The sequence below is a fragment of the Pelophylax lessonae genome (assembly GCF_965119305.1).
Source record: "Pelophylax lessonae genome assembly, chromosome: 11".
Classification (NCBI taxonomy): Eukaryota; Metazoa; Chordata; class Amphibia; order Anura; family Ranidae; genus Pelophylax; species Pelophylax lessonae.
Window position 1 is genome coordinate 48,341,444 of NC_138778.1, and position 19,457 is coordinate 48,360,900.

A 19,457-nucleotide genomic window follows, 5' to 3' on the forward strand; every position below is an offset into this window, starting at 1 on the left:
ACATTCATTATTTGTAATACCGTGAAAGTTACAACTGCTGTTGCTGGTACATTTTGGACATTCAACTTTTTCAGATGGGAAATTAGTTGATCATTGATTCTCCATGGAATTCTAAGGAGGACTTGCCATGTTTTTGCTCCCTCTATGTCCCCCCACACTCAACCATGCAGCCAAGGCACTGCACTGCTACCCTGTCATTTCATTATTCTTTTTTAGAATTGGAGGTCTCCAAACATTTTCTTGTGTGGGGGTCTTCAATGACTTCTGTTCATGGTAGGAAAGGAATGATGTACAATGGCTTCATTTTCACTCATGTAGATGTAGGGGATATTAGAGCTACTGACCCTTCTAGTTCTGTAGATCAGTGGTCCTCAACCCTGGCCTACAGGGCCCACTAACAGGCCAGGTTTGCAAGATAACTGAAATAAATCCCAGGTGATATCATTTGCTGCTCAGTGATTGCAGTACTCTAGTCTGCATCTCCCCAAGGTAATACTTAAAATCTGGCCTGTTAGTGGGCCCTGAGGACCGGAGTTGAGGACCACTGCTGTATATAGCAGACACCATGTTAGTTTCCAGCCTTGCAGATTGCACCCATCCCATCAGTCCCCTGCAAATTGAACCCCGCCTATCAGTCCCCAGCACTGTAGATTGCATCTACCTCATCAGTCCCTAGTCTGGCAGATTGTACTCAGCCTTTTAGACCTCAGCTCTGCAGTTGGCATCCACCCAGGCAGTCCCCGGCAGTCAAAGGTTCAGTCTTCTGAACCTCTGAGAAAGCCCATTGGGCGCTACGCGTGAGGTGGGTGGTGACGTAATCACGCTAGGACTAGGTGGAGCTGTGTGTGCAGAGGATTGCATTGTGAAATGCTCGTTTTTTTACTCCTAAAATGTGAGTGGATATGTATATGGAATTATATACTTTTTATTAGCAATTTGCACTATGGTTGTTTCCTCTTGCCTCCTATATGATTGATACCACTGAGAGCCACGGATTTGGAGTGTACACCCAGTGGAAGCCGTGCCACTTATACCACTGCAAAGCGCATATAGACCACCTTTAATTAGTGAGGTCCATTCAAGTAGGTGAGAAGACACCCATAGGTGGGGTGAAGAGCACTGTGGTAATCAGAGGCAATTACTGAAGAGTTTCTGGTGTATGGGATTGCAACCTTTTTTTCACGGACATTGAATCATTTATTGATGGACTGTATATGTATATTTAAACGAAAAGACTGACTCATGTTAATTTAGTATATATATATATATATATATATATATATATATATATATATATATAGGTGATTTTTACACTGTCTTCAGATATTCATTTATGCACTATAATTTGAATGCTCTTTATTGAAGGAGAGTGCTGCACTTTTTTGTGATTATATATATATATATATATATATATATATATATATATATATATATATATATAGAATGCATTTTTTTACAGGTGGTTGGATGCATAGTGGTGCTAGCTGCTTCCTATAGTATATAGAGTTGAGTAATAGGTGGTTAATACACAGGGATAGCACGGAAAGTTTTTTCACATTTATACATTTTCCCGCTCATTAGAGCCTATAATTGTCTTGTTGATTTTGGCTGGAACTCTACTTTAAAGGCTTATCAAAAAATACAAAGTCTAGAGAAGTCAGCAAACTGTGTACTTTGGAGCCAGGAGCCTACAGTTTTAGGCCTAATACACACTGGGTTTTAAAAGGCCACTTTTAGGAGCGTTGGACTTTTCTTTCTGCTTCTAAACGCCCCTTCATGGTAGTCTATGTGTCCATGCACACATAGCCGCTTACAGGCATTTAGAGGCAGAAACCCCCCACTACCGACGAATTCAGGAGCAGCAGCGTTTTGTCAGAAAACATGCATTAACACCAGGTGAATTTAGCACTTGAGCATTAATTCATTTCAATGGCCAGAATAAATTATTATTATTTATACGCTGCTTTTCTCCCGCCAGGAGAAAGACGTTCAGGAAAGTGGAGAAAACGCCCAGTGTACATGAGGCCTTATATCTTGAAAGACCCAACACGGTCAAAAAACAAACTATTGCTGTAACTGCTTAATACGTGTTAGCTGGAGTTGGGTTTTAAATTCTTAGTCATCTAAATTTACTGGTCCATCCAAAACCACCCTCTCCACTGATTGACAACGCTGCTCCCCAAGGGTGGCTATGTTGCTCTTCCATAGATATAGTGGAGGAGCGAATGTAGCCACTCCATGGCAGAAGGTGTGTTCTTGGCTGAACATCAGAAAACTGCTGCAGCCACCACATCCACCGATAAGTAAGCAACAATGTATTCATTTGCATTTTTTTTTGGGGGGGGGGGGGTTATGCTGTAAGCAGACTAAGTATCAAAATGCATGGTACCACTTAGAGCCCATTTAGACTAGCGCGACTTGTCAGCATGACAAGTCGCGGTCCATTGAGTAGTACAGGACCCGTTCTAATAGGTGCGACACAAGTCGCTCCGACTTAGAAAAAGGGTCCTGTACTACTTTGGGGCGACCTGGGAGCGACTTGCATAGACTTCCATTATGTGAAGTCCCTGCAAGTCGCGCCGAAGTCGCGGTGCACAGCGGTGCACGCGACTTCACAGGTCACCCCCCGAAGTCGGATCGCCTCAGTGTGAACCGGCTCTAAGTAGTGAGCCACTTTCTCTAACCATGTAAAAAGCAACAAACAAATAACAAAAAAGAAAGGAAAAAAAAAAACTCCTGGATTCCAGCCTCCTTTTCTTAGTGCCAGTGAAGTCACTCATTGCAGTGGGATCCTGGGAATGCTGCAAATCCCAAATCTCACGAGAATGCGCCTCTAATGTTTTTTTAATTGTTAATTTTATTAATCGGTATTTGTTCGTACTGTTTTTAATTGTGGATGGGGGTCTACTAAATAGCGCTAGCTCAATTTTGATGAAAAATCCAATTTAAGACACCTTGATAAATGGGATTTACTGTTTAATCTAAGTTTAGCCCATAGCTTATAATGCATCAGTGTGTTTATTGAAAACCAAACATACATTATACACTATGACGACAACTCTAAAAAATATGAAGATATAGCAGTATGATTTCCCATGACCTGAAAACTTTCAATTTATTATTGACTTCAATGTTTATCATAAGATGTGGCAAGCCAAGTTTATTTTGGCTTCTAGGTCCTTGCTCCCCCTAGAATTAATGCTAACTGCAAAAGAATGTTTTATGCAGTCATAACTGACACCATTCACAGTCAAATAAAAACCTAGATACCACATTTTTTCGTTCCTATGGTTTTGTCAATGGACAGAAAGAGTGGATCAATATGCCAATGCTAAATTTCATTTATGCTCATTTGTCCAAAATTATGGGGATAAAAAAATAATTTTCTAATTTCAACGAACTCCACTAAATTTACATAGTATTATTAGCAAAAAGCTAGAGCAGGGTTTCTCAACCAGGGTTCCTCCAGAGCCACCTTTTCAACACAGAATAACCCTTGACATACCTTTCCGGTCTCAGGGAACCCCTGCTAAAAATAACTACCGTCTATATATTCAGCTCATGATACATTAGTGTGATGGTCAGTGGGATGAATAATCCTTACACTTGTGGTCATTGGGAAGAATTACCCACTTACAGATAGCTAAAAAGATCAGTGGTGTCAGTGGGGACCTATTTATCTGGAAGAAATTGCTCAAGAAACCCCAAGCAACCTCTGGAGGAACCCTGTTTGAGAAACCCTGCTCCAGAGTTTGCTAGGGGTCCCTTGAGAAATAAGAGATTTCTGCCTTTCAGTGAAGTTCTCATCGCCACCATTCATCTTTTTAGCTATCTCTAAGGGGGTAATTCTTCCCAATGATCACAAGTGTAAGGAGCATTCTTCCAAACTGACCATCACACTAATGGAACATGAGTTCTAGATGTAACAATTTTTAGCAGGGGTTCCCTGAAACGGGAAGGATATTTCAAGGGTTCCTCTGTGTTGAAAAGGTTGAGCTAGAGCAGTGGTCTCCAAACTGTGGCCCACGGGCTGGATGTTGGCCTTTGCTTGCCTTTATTCAGCCCTTGATGCACCATTCCATCCACTGGCACCACTGATGGGGCACTATTCTTTCCCCTACACCAGTGATGGGGGACTATTCCTCCCACAGACACCAATGATGGGGCTCTATTCCTCCCACGGGTACTAACAATGGGGCTCTATTTCTCCCACTAATTAAACCAATGATGGGGCATTGTTTAATCCCACTAACACCAGAATGTTTTCTAATTCCAATGGCCACAGTCTGGTCCTCCTAAAACCTGAATGACAGTTAACTGGCCCTCTGCTTAGAAATTTTGGAGACCCTTGAGCTAGAATATAACTTACGTATTCTCATTAGCAAAAAGCTTGACTATAATTTACGTACTATCATTGGCAAGAAGCTTTTGCTACCTTAATAATAATTTGTGGCTTAGTTTTGTACAAATACTTAATAAAGGTTAATGCCACCCAAAACTCCTTTAATTTGGGTGAGGACCGGTCCTTGGAAACAACTGCTGGCTGTTGTTGACTGTCTACTGAATTCTACAATAATTTGCCCATACAATGAAAGACTAGACAGAATGATGTTGATGATATGTTAGTCATAGAGTACAAGCTACACAAGCATACAAAAAAAATACATACGTATGTACATAAATACATTTTAAGATAGACAGATAGATAAATAGTTTAATATATATATATATATATATATATATATATATATATATATATATATATATATATATATACATACACACACACATATACATATACACATACACATACACACACACACTCATACATACAATTTTTATTATTATTATTTATTATTTTTAATTACATTTGATAGATAGATAGATAATATATATATATATATATATAGATAGATATAGATAGATAGATATACAGATAGATAGATATACAGATAGATAGATATATATATATATATTGTATACCTTAAAATACACATGTATTTAACATGCAAGGGTTCATACGTCTTATTCTAGTAAAGCATATGTATATATGCATATGTAATACCTATTACACAAATTAAGGTTCATAAGTTAATGTAGGGGTCACATATATAAAAAAAAAAAAAAAAAAAAAAAAAAATAGACCCGCCAGTTTCTCCATGGCCCAGCACCAGCCCATTTTACTCCCCTGTACCATCCTCTTAACATTCATGACAGTTATTTCCAATAGCAGGCAAGGCGGATGACAAGGCATGCAATAACAAAGTATATGTATATAGTTTTTTTTTTTTTTTTCTTAACTAATTAAGCTTATTCTATTAACCCATTATAAGAAGTCTGCAGTGGGGACAGGGGTGTTGATCTAGTCAAGGACACAAGAGGGGAGTGCGCTGAAATGCAAGCCACTTACCGTCTGGGATCTGCCAGCTTGGAATTTTAAATAGGATTTTTTTTTTCTTGGGCTGAATGGAGTGGGATAGCCCTCCGCCCCTGCGTGTGTTTAACACATCTGTGATGCCTCAGTGTGTTGGAAGAAGCAGGACTGTGCTGGCGCAGATGGACTGCAGATGTGTTGTCAAACTGAATTATCCCCCCCCCCCTTCCTCTCCTCCTGGAGGAGAGACACCCCCTCCTCCTGACTATAGCTGCCTGGCGCTCTCCTTCTCTCCAGCTCTGTTACTAGGGCTTCCTGCATGTCTATGTCACTAGATATACACCTACTGCTGGCTCAGAGCCAATAGAACTGGAAGTCCTTAATGTACCCAGGGCTTGTGCATGGCTGGGTGCACCAGCGGGGACGTCGCCGAGCCAAGAGGGATGCACAGAGGGGTGGGAGAGAGAGAAGGCCGCAAGACTGCCATTCCTTTTACAGCTTGGAAAATATTGATTTGTCTGGAGCGCTCAAGATATCCATACACAGGGAGAAATTTTAGATCTTATGTGACAACAGGGCAGACGCAGGACTGTTCTTTTAATGGGACAATGTTATTAAGCAAAATACCTCTGTGAGAAGGTCATGATAGACGTTGGGGTTGATCTACTAAAACCGGAGAGTGCAAAATCTGGTGCAGCTCTTCATAGAAACCAATCAGCTTCCAGTTTTTATTTTGTCAAAGCTTAATTGAACAATCTGAATTTAGAAGCTGATTGGCTACCATGGATGGCTGAACCAAATTTTGCACTCCCCAGTTCAAGTTAATCAACCCCATTCTCCGACTTACAAAACACAAACTAGTTCCAGGACAGGAGATAGGGTCAGCTCCATTATTTTGGATTAATATTAGACAGCAGCATAGTGTTATGCCAGGTTAGTCGTCGACAATAATCAATAAATGGTATCACTGTAAACTCAACTTCTACTTTTGGGTTGGCATTTGAAGCATGAAATGCTATGGCTGCTTCTCTTAAATTTTTAAAGAAAACCTGTAAATTTTAATTTTAGATATATACTGAAAAGCTCATCTTCAGCAAAAACTACATGACCAAAAACAATCAGATAGAAAGATAAAGAAAAAGCTTTAAAGCTGGGGTCCCCACAGCAATTTCTATAGGTTAATAAGCCCAACCATCAAATAAATGCAGAGGCGTAATTAGAACCTTTAGGGCCCTGGTGCAAGAAACCATAAAGGGGCCCTTCTCTTCAAACATGAGGCTATTCCCACTGATCCTGGGGCCCTTTACTCTCGTTGCGGGGCTCTTTATTACGGTCCCACAGCGGGACCCTTTCACAAGTTCAGTAGGCCCCCTTCCTGCCATCTTGGGGCCTCCCCACGTTGGTGGAATGCCAGGGCCAGGTTGCAAGTGTGACCTGTGCGATCCTGGAAGTTCACCCACTGGTGTCAGTAGTTTTTATTTTTTTGTATTTTAATTGTACTATTTTTTATCATTTTATTTTATTTTTTTTTACAATGTTACGGACTATGACTCTGTCCATTCAGAAAAGGAAGGAACTGTGAAAATTACATATTTACCGACCCCTTCCTGGTTCTTTATTGTGACACATCCCCTGCAGCAGCCAGTAGGAGAGGGGAGGGAGCACAGTGTGGGGGGCAGCACAGTAGGGGTGGACCAGGGGAGCACACAGAGGCCCAGAGACAGCAGAACACAAGTGAACTGGATAGGAGGAGTGGCGGGGTAGCATACAGAGGAACCAATCTCCTCCATTTTCCTCCTGCAGCTACAGGAGGAAAAAGGAGGACAGTGATTTCTCTACATGCTGCCCCCGCCACCCCTCCTATCCAGGTGTACAGGGGAGCCACACAGGTCCCCTGGAGCATAGGGCCCTGTTGCAATTGCAACCCCTGTAGTTACCCCCCTGAATAAATGGGTAAACAGGGAGGAACAGGTTAGAGCTGGACCAAGCTTGACTTTGTATGAAAAGTAAAGATTTGCATATAACTTTAAAGCGGCAGTAAAGTCTCATAGTCAATGTAAAATAATGGACCCCCTGAAGGTTTGAGTCATAATGTACTAGCTTGCACTGCATATTAGTACATAATGACAGACTTACCTACCAACTGAGCCCTTCAGTGCTGCACTGTCATGGCTCCCCAGTTCTTCCATCTTCAACCGGTCTTCCTTCTGGGTTCAGAATCTTTGGCTTTTTGAATGGCCAGGCAGCAGTGACGCATGGGAGTCACTTTGTTGTGACACGCAGAGTGGGCCGTAAATGTGGTCTGAACTGCGGATGGGTGGCTCAGATCACATTACCCACTGTCAGGCAGGAGGGAGATTTATGAAAGAAGAGACCTCTAGGGTCTCTTATGTTATAAAGGCCCTGCCTGTCAGCAGATTTTGCATTTCCCAAGTTTACTACCACCACTTTAACTGTCTATTTTCAGATCTGCAGGTCATTATAATTATTATTTTTCTCTGAAGGTAACCCGTGCTTGAGCTTTTATTAATCATATTCTTAGCTTGAATTGCCCAGGTTTGTATCAGGTTTAAGCCCCGTATACACGCAACGATTATCGGCCGACCGATCGTCCGTCTTTTGTCCAGAGTGGTGTTTTGTTGGTTGGAATGTGCCTAGACTGCACATGAATTTTCTTGCCCAACAAAATTCTACTTCATAAGTGATGTCATGTGTTGGTTTGCTTTCTTTGTGTTCTTTCTTCTCTGAGCATGCCCAGTCTTGCTCATAAGATTTTTCCCTGTCGAAATCTGTACTGACTGCACGAAAATCGGCCGTGTTTTGACGGAGGACAAAAATTTTATAGCCTGCACACCAGATTTTTTTCGGCCGAAAAGTCGGAGTCGGTTGTCGCAAGCATCATACTAACAAGCTGAAAATTGGCAGATCGGTCGTCGGACGAAAATTCCCTGCCAATTTTCGACGCGTGTGTACGGGGCTTTACTCTACTGGGAGATTGTTGGCCAACTACCTACACACACCAAGGTTCTTCACTATTCTAAACATGCAGGTTAAAAAATAAATTAACATTCAAAGTAAAATGACCATATTGGCAAGAACAAACAATTACTATTTTGTCTGAACTGTTTAATTACCATCCTTGGATCGCATTTGTGCATACATACAAGTCCAATTATCATCTAAAACAAACATCACACAGAACAGCATCACAGTCCACAAAATATGTTCATTTGGTCATATTGGGGCACATATAAGCTTTATTTTTGCCCCAATACAGCCAAATGAACATAGTTAATTTGTTAATGACATAGATCTTCACCAAGTACTTTTGTGTTCATACCGTCTAGCCAATGAAAGCGGCCGCCAATCGAGACCTGGAAGCTGGCCATCAGCGACCGGGTGGGGAGATCCAAAATGCCGCATCGCTGGATCCAAGGTGAGTATAGTTCCGCTTTAAGCTGGCTTTACACCAGTAGAATTTGGCTCAAAAAAATATTTGTTTATAGATTTGTTCGATTTCCTAATACTTAATGTGTTCAAATCGGCAATCAATGTATAAGGATATAAAGAGTTTCTAGAACTAATAAAATTCTAACTGTGAATATGGTTTTCGTTCAGGAACTTTTTGTAATGTGCTTCACACGGCATCGCATGGCACTGGCATGGGTTTTCATTTGGAATTTGTCAAGTCCATAATGGTTCTATTGAACGCTCTAGCAAATGATTTTTCAGGCTGTTCTCATTAAACAACACACCCTGGAAAGGGAACCCAGGGGAGAAATCAAACTTTAAAATAGGAATGAGTGCTACACCAATAATTGTAGAATCTAAGCTGATTTTTAATTATTTCATACTTATTTTTTGGGGGGATTCAGGCACTCCCTCTTCATCAGGACTTGAGAACTGTGCAGGCTTGAAATAATAGAGCTCATGGAAAATTATAGGAGTTATGGTGTTTATTGTATTCAATCACGACGCTAACTTAATTCCTAGTGGCATAGCTATTTTCTTATGATCATTGGTGTGGCTATCCTATAGCTTATCACCTTCGAAGAAACTGTCATGAAAGAAAAAAAAACACTGCTGCAGGAACCTAGACGTGCCTACACATAACTGTATTCTCAGCCAGAACCTTGCTGTTACCTGTTACTGCCAAATGCCAGGCCGTTCTGACACGCATCGGTAGGATGGGGAAGGCATAGCTCCAACTTCCTAAATCAGCCTCTCTCAAACTGGGCTCCATTGAACCTTAGGATGCCTCCACAGCAGTGGTTGTCAACTTATGAGCCTCAAAAGGAGCCCCTGACATCACCAATAGGTGTCACATAATGTTCAATATATGTAATGCTTGAGAGGGCTGTCAGAAACTGCAGACCTAACGGAGGAAATGAAGGTCAAGAGTGTGGACATGCTACAAACATGTTAGATGGGTCTTCCCCAGTCATTACCAAAGTAGGAGGCACTTTTCTGCTTGCCACCAGTATAAGAGGACACTTCATCTCATTGTAAGAGCAAAGACTGTCTTCTCCACTGACCACAAATGTAAGGGGGCCCTTCTCCAGTCGTCCAACGTAGGGGGCACTTCTCCGCTTGCCACCAGTAAAGAGGACATTTCATTGCATTTTAAGGGCAAAGGGTGTCTTCTCCACTGACCACCAATGTAAGGGGGCCCTTCTCCAGTCGTCCCCAACGTAGGGGGCACTTCTCCGCATTTTAAGGGCAAAGGGTGTCTTCTCCACTGACCACCAATGTCAGATGGGTCTTCTCTGGTCATCCCCAAAGTAGGAGGCACTTCTCTGCTTGCCACCAGTATAAGAGGACACTTCATCTCATTGTAAGAGCAAAGACTGTCTTCTCCACTGACCACCAATGTAAGGGGGCCCTTCTCCAGTCGTCCCCAACGTACGGGGCACTTCTCCGCTTGCCACCAGTATAAGAGGACATTTCATCGCATTTTAAGGGCAAAGGGTGTCTTCTCCACTGGCCACCAATGTCAGATGGTTCTTCTCTGGTCATCCCCAAAGTAGGAGGCACTTCTCTGCTTGCCACCAGTATAAGAGGACACTTCATCTCATTGTAAGGGCAAAGACTGTCTTTTCCACTGATCACCAATGTAAGGGGACCCTTCCCCAGTCATCACCAACTTTTCCGCTTGCTACCAGTATAAGGGGACACTTCATCTCGTTGTAAGGGCAAAGACTGTCTTTTCCACTGATCACCAATGTAAGGGGACCCTTCCCCAGTCATCACCAACTTTTCCGCTTGCTACCAGTATAAGAGGACACTTCATCTCGTTGTAAGGGCAAAGAGGGTATTCTTCACTGACCACCAGTGTAAGATGGGTCTTCTCCATAGACCACCAAAATGAGGGCACGCTACTAATTTCACTGTCTGCTTTTCTTTTCTAAGCAATATTGTCACTTTAAATAATTTTGTTGTGTATCGCTCCTAAGGGTATCAAGTACTGTAAGCATTTCACATTCCTTATTCTTTAATTTTTTCTTATATATCAACCTACTGCTCTTGCTAATGCCCCATGGGTTATAGAAATGGTAATTATTAGAGGGATTTACCAAAACCTGAAGCTTAGTTCAAGGGTTCTTCCATGTTAAAAAGGGTGAGAAAGGCTGTCTTAGGTGAAATTAAGCCTAGTACACACGAAACGAATTTCCGCCGATCGGTCGTCCGTCTTTTGTCCAGAGTTGTGTTTTGTTGGTTGGAATGTGCTCTAGACTACACTGAACTTTTGTCGACCGACAGAATTCTACTTCAGAAGTGATGTCACGTGTTGGTTTGTTTTCTTTGTGTTCTTTCTTCTCTGAGCATGCCCAGACTTCCTCATAAGATTTTTCCATGTCGTAATCTGTACTGACTGAACGAAAATCGGACGTGTTTTGACGGAGGACAAAAATTTTATAGCCTGCACACCAGAATTTTTTCGGCCGAAAAGTCGGAGTCGGTTGTCGGAAGCACCATACTAACAAGCCGAAAATCGGCAGATCGGTCGTCGGACGAAAATTCCCGGCCGAATTTCGACTCGTGTATACGGGGCTTTAGAGAGAGGTCTCAAAATCCTGAAATGATATGGAAGACATCTGCAGGTTTTGGGCAAAACGATCCAGTGATCAAAATTATGATTCATTTGGCAGGTAAAACATTACCTGTGTATTTAGTGGTTTGCCTGGAGTTTAGCTTTAAATATTACATCACAAGTTGTAATTTGCTTAAAATATATCTGAAATGTAAAATAAAGAAGGCTTTCTTCCAATGAGCAAGCAGGCCCAAGTGGTGAACATTTAGGCAGATCTGCCATCCATTTGTAGTAACCTTCTAGCGTTCTGTAGACTATGGCACACGCAGCAATGTGGTCTGCGCCCGCATTAAGCTCACAAGGAAATTATGATGTCACCGAGCCACGAGCAGCAAAGTGATCCCATATGACTTCCTCCTACTTGCCATCTCCATCTGGAATCTGATTTTTAACCCCATCTAATCCCTCTCCCATGCTGGGCTGGACTTGTCCCAAAAAATACATTCTGGCAAGGTAATTTGACCGAGAAGTATTCTCCTGTGACCAGCAATACACTTCTTACAGTCTGAAGAAAGCTTTCAATTGTACTGAATGCACAGCTGCAGTCATGTCACCTCTATGTATGTTGGACCCAAGTAGAATGGAGCAGTCTGCAGTTATGTCACTAGCAAAACAAACCTAGGAAAGTTATATAATGAAACAAAGAGGTTTAGTATGACAGGTGCTGCCCTGTGTTATGTTTTCAGTTTTTAAAACATATTTAAACCCCAAATAAAAAAAAAAAAAAAAAAAAAAAAAAATGTATATATTGCAGCTTACCAATGCTTGGATGTGATGGCTGCCTTAGTTTTTTTAGGCTTTTTCCCCATTTTCACCTAATGATCCTGCCAGTAACACTCCCTGTATTAGGATGGCTACACTCATTCCTTTACTGCATCTATGGAGTAGCAGCATAATCACCCTTCTGTGGAGAAGAACACTGGCGGCCCTCCAGCTGTTGCAGAACTAAAAGTCCCATGAGGCATTGCAGAGCTGACAGTTACAAGCATGACTCCCACAGGCAGAGAGAGGCATGATGGGACTTGTAGTTTCGCAACAGCTGGACAGCCGCCAGTTTGACACTCCTGTGTTAGATGGACTAGTACAGGCTCCAAACTTTTCAATACAAGAGCCACATTGTATTGCATTTGCCATGTTAGATTTTGGCTGGGCTGTAGTTAGCTCAGACTGATTGAATAGTTTTACACCTGGTGTTTCCCAAAGCTTAACCACTTCCGGACTGCCCACCGCATATATACTGCAGCAGGGCAGTCCGGCTGTGCTAAATCAAGTACATGTACGTGATTTTGTGCACAGGTTTTCAGGGCCGCTCCTGCTGTGATTGGATACAGCGGGAGCCAATCAGCGGGTCCAGTGTAACGTGAGAATTACCTACCCCATGAGAAAAACCTACCCCTCGTCACTTCCGGCCAGGAACAGCTGAGCAGCGCAGCCGTGCGCATGCTCACAGCCCCGGATACCTAATGGAAGAGCTGAGGATCAGACTAGTGTGCATGCGCACTAGTCTGAAACGATCTCGGTGTCCGTTAAAAAAATCTACCGATGCGGCGGTGACATAAAATAGCTGTGCTGCACCATGAGTCATCTCCGCTCCTGTCCCGGTCACTTCCCTGATCTTGGCTAGTAAATATAAAAGCGGCTGGCGGCTCCGTGATTTATCTTTTCATACAGCCGCCGCCGCTTTTATATTTAGTAGCCGAGAGCAGGGAAGTGACCGGGACAGGAGCGGAGATGACTCATAGTGCAGCACAGCTATTTTAATGTAACTGCTCGCGTTACACAGACTGCCGTGAACCGGAAGTGACGAGGGTAGGTTTTTCTCACGGGTAGGTAATTCTCACGGAACACCGGCACTAGCGGTGTCTGCCGGGACCCGCCGATCGTTCGGCGGGATGACAGTTGTAAACAAGGCAGACCGCTGTTCTGTCTGGAAGGAAAAGAGAGATCTTGTGTTTCAGCTAGGCTGAAACACAGATCTCTCTTTTCCTTTAGGGCATTCACTCCCCCCACAGTTGGAAAGCACTCCCTAGGAGCACACTTAACCCCTTGATCACCCCTAGTGTTCACCCCTTTCCTGCCAGGGTCGTTTGGCACTGGCAGGAAAGGGGGGTGCTGGGTGGGGCGGACCGCACCAGGGTGTCCACCGAGGGGAGGGTGACACCACTCTGCCTCTCTTTCTCATCTATGTGGGCCGCCATCGCATCGCCGCTGCGCCGCATAGTACTGAGTGTCAGCTGCCTAGGGTGCACTTCTCTTACATGCTCCTCCTCTCGGTCGCCCTGAGCCTCCCCTCCCTCACTCCCCGCCCTCACGTTCACGCGGGCGGGGGCGGAGCCAGTCGCGGTGACGGCAATGCTAGGGAGAGGTGAGTAGTGAGGTGCGTGCGGGTGATATTGCAAATAAATATGCAGATAGATTATGTGCTTCATTATGTCGGTCAGTATGTTTTTTTTAGCAGATCATCATGCAGCAGTGCTTGTGTTGTCTCACTCTCAGTAAGTTTCATCCTTACACAGTGTCAGTGTGAAGTATTCCTCCTCCTCTGTGTGCAAGCCAGGGCCACTCCCCAGACAGATTTGGGCCTGCAAGGACCCCCTGTGTTTTGAGTACAGATGTCCTTCTAGTGGGTCTCCCCTGTTTCATCTTTCATGCACTGGGGAGAGAAATCTAAAAAAAAAAAAAAAAAAAAAAAAAAAAAAAAAAAAATCGCATCAAGACCGTCTCTCTGCGTTATTCCCAGCCAGTGGCGGCCGGTGCGTTGGGGGTGCAGGGGCGCCGCCCCCCCCTATCCATGCATCCGGCCCCCTAATCTACATGCGGGGCTCCGGACGCATGGAGTTCAATGGGGCTTTTTTTTTTTTTTAAATCATCTGATTAGAGCCAGAGGCTCTAATAGGCTTCAGCTAAGGGTGGACCCGGGGCGCAGAGCAGTGCGCCCCGAGCCCACCCATTGTGTGACAACAGCGAATGAAAATTCACTATTGTCACACGGATCCTCTTCCTGGCCAATCAAGAAGCAGGTCTGAGACCCGCTTCTTGATTGGCCAAAAGGCAAACCCCATGCCATTGGCCGAGGAGGAGGCGGGAGGACTGAGGACTTGAGGAGACGCGGGGATTAAAGAGAAGCCGCCGCTACAGGTAAGTGCACTGGTCTCGGGCGGGGGGGGGGGGGGGGGGCTTGGCACGCTGTTCACTCTGCATTGAAAGGGGGCACGCTGGTCTCTGCATTAAAGGGGGCACGCTGGTCTCTGCATTGAAAGGGGGGCACGCTGGTCTCTGCATTGAAAGGGGGGCACGCTGGTCTCTGCATTGAAAGGGGGGCACGCTGGTCTCTGCATTGAAAGGGGGGCACGCTGGTCTCTGCATTGAAAGGGGGGCACGCTGGTCTCTGCATTGAAAGGGGGGCACGCTGGTCTCTGCATTGAAAGGGGGGCACGCTGGTCTCTGCATTGAAAGGGGGGCACGCTGGTCTCTGCATTGAAAGGGGGGCACGCTGGTCTCTGCATTGAAAGGGGGGCACGCTGGTCTCTGCATTGAAAGGGGGGCACGCTGGTCTCTGCATTGAAAGGGGGGCACGCTGGTCTCTGCATTGAAAGGGGGGCACGCTGGTCTCTGCATTGAAAGGGGGGCACGCTGGTCTCTGCATTGAAAGGGGGGCACGCTGGTCTCTGCATTGAAAGGGGGGCACGCTGGTCTCTGCATTGAAAGGGGGGCACGCTGGTCTCTGCATTGAAAGGGGGGCACGCTGGTCTCTGCATTGAAAGGGGGGCACGCTGGTCTCTGCATTGAAAGGGGGGCACGCTGGTCTCTGCATTGAAAGGGGGGCACGCTGGTCTCTGCATTGAAAGGGGGCACGCTGGTCACTGTGCATTGAAAGGGGGCACGCTGGTCACTGTGCATTGAAAGGGGGCACGCTGGTCACTGTGCATTGAAAGGGGGCACGCTGGTCATTCTGCATTGAACACACATTATTAAAAGGGGTTGGGGGTGACACCGTGAGTTACCGCACCGGGTGACACCAACCCTAGTAACGCCACTGCAATCGGGGTAAGGTCAGGACTCACACTCGTTCATCCATATCTTTATGGACCTTGTTTTGTGCACTGGTGCGCAGTCATGTTGGAACAGGAAAGTGCCATCTTCAAACTGTTTCTACAAAGTTGGGAGCATGAAATTGTCCATAACGCCTTGGGAGTTCCCTTCACTGGAACTAAGGAGCCAAGCCCAACTCCTGACAAACAACCCCACACCATAATCGCCCCTTCACCAAATGATTTGGACCAGAGCACAATGCAAGGTCCATAAAGACATGGATAAGCGAGTTTGGGGTGGAGGAACTTGACTGGCCTGCACAGAGTCCTGACCTCAACCCGATAGAACACCTTTGGGTGAAAAAGAGCGGAGACTGCGAGCCAGGCCTTCTTGTCCACATCAGTGCTTGACCTCACAAATGTGCTTCTGGAAGAATGGGTGAAACTCTGCTTTAAGAAATTGAAGGAAAAAGTTGGCTGAACAGTGACTGCAGCCAATCAGCTACAGTCATTGTACGGATATTCTCACAGACGCAGGTGATGGGGAGCTGGACAGTTTAGTGTGGATGGGGGAATCTATTGGGTTCTCTCGTTCAGCCCAGCGGGTATGGCCAGATTTTGTTTCCCTCTCCTACAAAGTCACCATTCTGTTATAGGATATCGCTGTGCTATTCTTGACACTAAACATATGGAGTTCTGGTCTACAGCAGTTTGATAAGTCTGATCTCCCACGGCCAACCACAGAATCTACGCCCCGTAATTGTTGGGCCTGCAGAAGGGAGCAGAGAGTGAGGTCTGCCTGCATTCCACAAGTCCGGCCTATGGCTCCAGGAAGTCTGATGGGGCCTGAGCTGCTTGGAGCTATTCATTTCACAAGGAAGTGAGACACCCACCACCTCTATTACACAGCATGTCATTACAGCATAGCCTGGAGGGCCGAGGAGGGGGAGAGGGGGGGGGTTCCTCCAACGTGTGGACTGGACTTTGTATAAGCATGGACTCGCTGGTTTCTTCTAAACTTCACAAAGTGCCTTTCCATGTGTGTAAACAAAGATGTCATTCCACCAGAGGAAAATAACCGCCTCAAATTGAGCTCAGGAATGTTTTGCTGCGCGCAGAAGCGATCCATAATTAATAAGCGGTACGATATTACAAATAAGAAGTGCTCTATGCTCTTCACCGCTAAAAGGGAGAGTGGCTGGGGAAGGGATGGCTGAAAAATATCAGGGGATTGATCGGTCATGGGGGTGACGCATGTTCCCGGTTATCTGAGGACCATTGGATAGAGGACTGCAGATTCTTGAATGGCCGTCCTCCAATCGTGCTATAGATAGCAGTACGCCAATGGAATTTTGTTCAAAATTTTTAGCTTTTGGAACATTCATTTGACTTTCTTATAGTTAATGGGGTCAAATTGACGTTCAATTATTGAGGTTTGGCGAGAAAATTTAATACAGCAGGGTGGACAACTGTGGGTGTGGTTTTCATTCCGGAAAAGTTGTATATATTGTAAGGTCCATGTTCTAGGCTGAGGTCTCCAAACTATGGCAACTGTCAACCAAAGTACCCCATTTGGCCGGCAGTGGTCATCCTCCCTCATTCCCCCTGATGGGCATTCCTGGATGTAAGGGGGGACTTTGATGAGCGTTCCAAGATGTAAGGAGGGTCTATGATGGGCACTCCTGGATGTAAGGGGCGACTTTGATGGGCGTTCATGGATGTAAGGGGGGTCTCTGTTGGGCGCTCCTGGATCCAAAGGGTGGACTGACGCCACTTCTGACTGTAAGGGGAGACTTTGAGGGGCATTCCTGGATGTAAGAGGGGACTCTGATTGGCATTCCTGGATGTAAAGGGGGACTCTAATGGGAATGCCTGGATGTAAGGGGAGACTCTTAATGTAAGGGAGGACTCTGATGGGAATGCCTGGATGTAAGGGGGGACGCTGATGGGAATGCCTGGGTGTAAGGGGGGACTGTTATGGGCATTCCGGGATGTAAGGGGGGACTCTGATGGGAATTCCTGGATGTAAGGGGGAATCTGATGGGCATTACTGGATGTAAGGGAAGACTCTGATGGGCATTCCTGGACGTTTTTGTGTGCAAATAAACATTGTCAATGCTGCACTTAGAGGCGCCTTCTCCCCTTCTTATCCTATATAGACAGGAAGTGGCTAGAGAGGTTGGAGAAGAACAGAACCATTGAAGTAAAATAAAAAAAAATGAAATAAAAAAAGGTGAAAACAGCATTTTTTGACCTAAAAACCCAAGCCCATTGTTTATGATACACAATGCACAAAAAAAAAAAAAAAAAAACTAAATGTAACCCTGAAAAATAAAATGCAGAATAGCTATATTTAATTTTTACCACTTGTAGCGGGCAGTTCTTGTACCCGATACTGCTGATCACAATTTCTGCGGAGTCCTTTATTACTATACTGTGAATAGTCTGTGCAATTGAAAAAGATCCCTTAAAAAGTGAAACCTATTTAGTTGCAAAGATGAAAAGCACGTTATCTACAGCTTACTCCGCTTAAGCAGTCAATTCTTAGTTATGACAAGAAAAGGTTGTTCAGATTCTGTAAGTGGAGGATATGGTACTTAAAAATCTGTAGAATAAAACAAAAGGCGTCCTTATGTTTGAACCTTTACATGGAGAGAAGAGCATTACAAGTGTTACGCACTCGTATCACCTCCATCAAGTAGACTTGTGATCCTGGAGTGCTTTTTATTACAAAGTGGCTTGTCTAGCAATTATGGAGGTTATACTGTATCACTTTCTAAAGTGGAACCATACATGGCTGACATAATAGGCCTCCCACGGAGCTGCTCTATAGGGAAATGCAGTATGAGAGATCTGGAGGATTAAATGTCAAAATCCCATCACAGCTCCCCTCTCCCCCTTACATCAGGGTCTCCATCATAGGTCCAACTTACATCAAGGTCCCCATCACAGTCACCCACTTACAGCAGGGTCCCTATCACAGTCTCCCCCTTACATCAGGGTCTCCCTCACAGTCCCCCCTTAATTCAGGGTCCCCATCACAGCCCCCCCCCTTACATCAGGGTCCCTATCACAGTCCCTCCCCCTCACATCAGGGTCTCCATCACAGTTCCCACTTACATCAAGGTCCCCATCACAGTCACCCACTTACAGCAGGGTCCCTATCACAGTCCCCCCACCCCCCACATCAGGGTCACCATTACAGTCCCCCCTTACACCAGGGTCCCCATCACACCATCACAGCCCCCCCTCCCCTTAAATCAAGGTCCCCACCACGGTCCCCCTTACATCAGATTCCCTATTTGGGTCCCCTCTTTACATGAGGGTTCACATCACAGTCCCCCACTTACATCAGGGTCCCTATCACAGTCCCCCTTACATCAGGGTCTCTATCACAGTCCCTCCTTATATCAGGGTCCCCATCACAGCCCCCCCCCCCTTACCACAAGGTCCCCATCACAGTCCCCCTTACATCAGATTCCCCTCTTTACATGAGGGCTCACATCACAGTCTCCCCTTACATCAGAGTTCCCCTCTCCACTTTAAGGTTTTCAGAGTTGCTGTAGCAACAGGGCAGGAGCCTGGAGGCGGAGGGGGTCTGGACAGAGGAATTTCTGTGCTTCTGTGAATGCAGGGACAAGCACATCATTGGTTGCAAGACACCAACAAGTGGAATAGTGGAGACCATAGCCAGCCTCTGCTGAGCTGAATCCCTAACCTGTGCACATTGAGGATACATACCTAACATCCCATGCCTATGGACACCATCATCACATATCAGCTGGCTATACTAAGCCTATATTTTGACTATTCCCCCTTCTTCCTTTGCATAACTTGAGTTATGTGACACACTATACTAGTTTAAACTTATAAAAATATAACAGCCAACTAGCTATTAGCGGCGCAATTCCTCAATCTATGTGTGCTATCTATATTATACTCAAAATACAAAAAAAAATTA

General features: G+C 44.9%; 1 protein-coding gene across 2 annotated transcripts in view; it reads right to left on the bottom strand.

The window, feature by feature from the left end:
- Nucleotides 1–19,457, bottom strand: part of CBFA2T2 (CBFA2/RUNX1 partner transcriptional co-repressor 2) — an 84,046-nt gene that overhangs the window by 41,290 nt on the left and 23,299 nt on the right. Inside the window, exon 1 of one of the 2 annotated variants that reach the window (XM_082271840.1) lies at nt 5,411–5,662. The exons of the other annotated variant lie outside the window; for it this stretch is intronic. The gene's annotated coding sequence lies outside the window, so the exon portion shown is untranslated. Of the gene's footprint in view, nt 1–5,410; nt 5,663–19,457 lie in introns of those variants that run through there. 2 annotated transcript variants of the gene reach the window in all.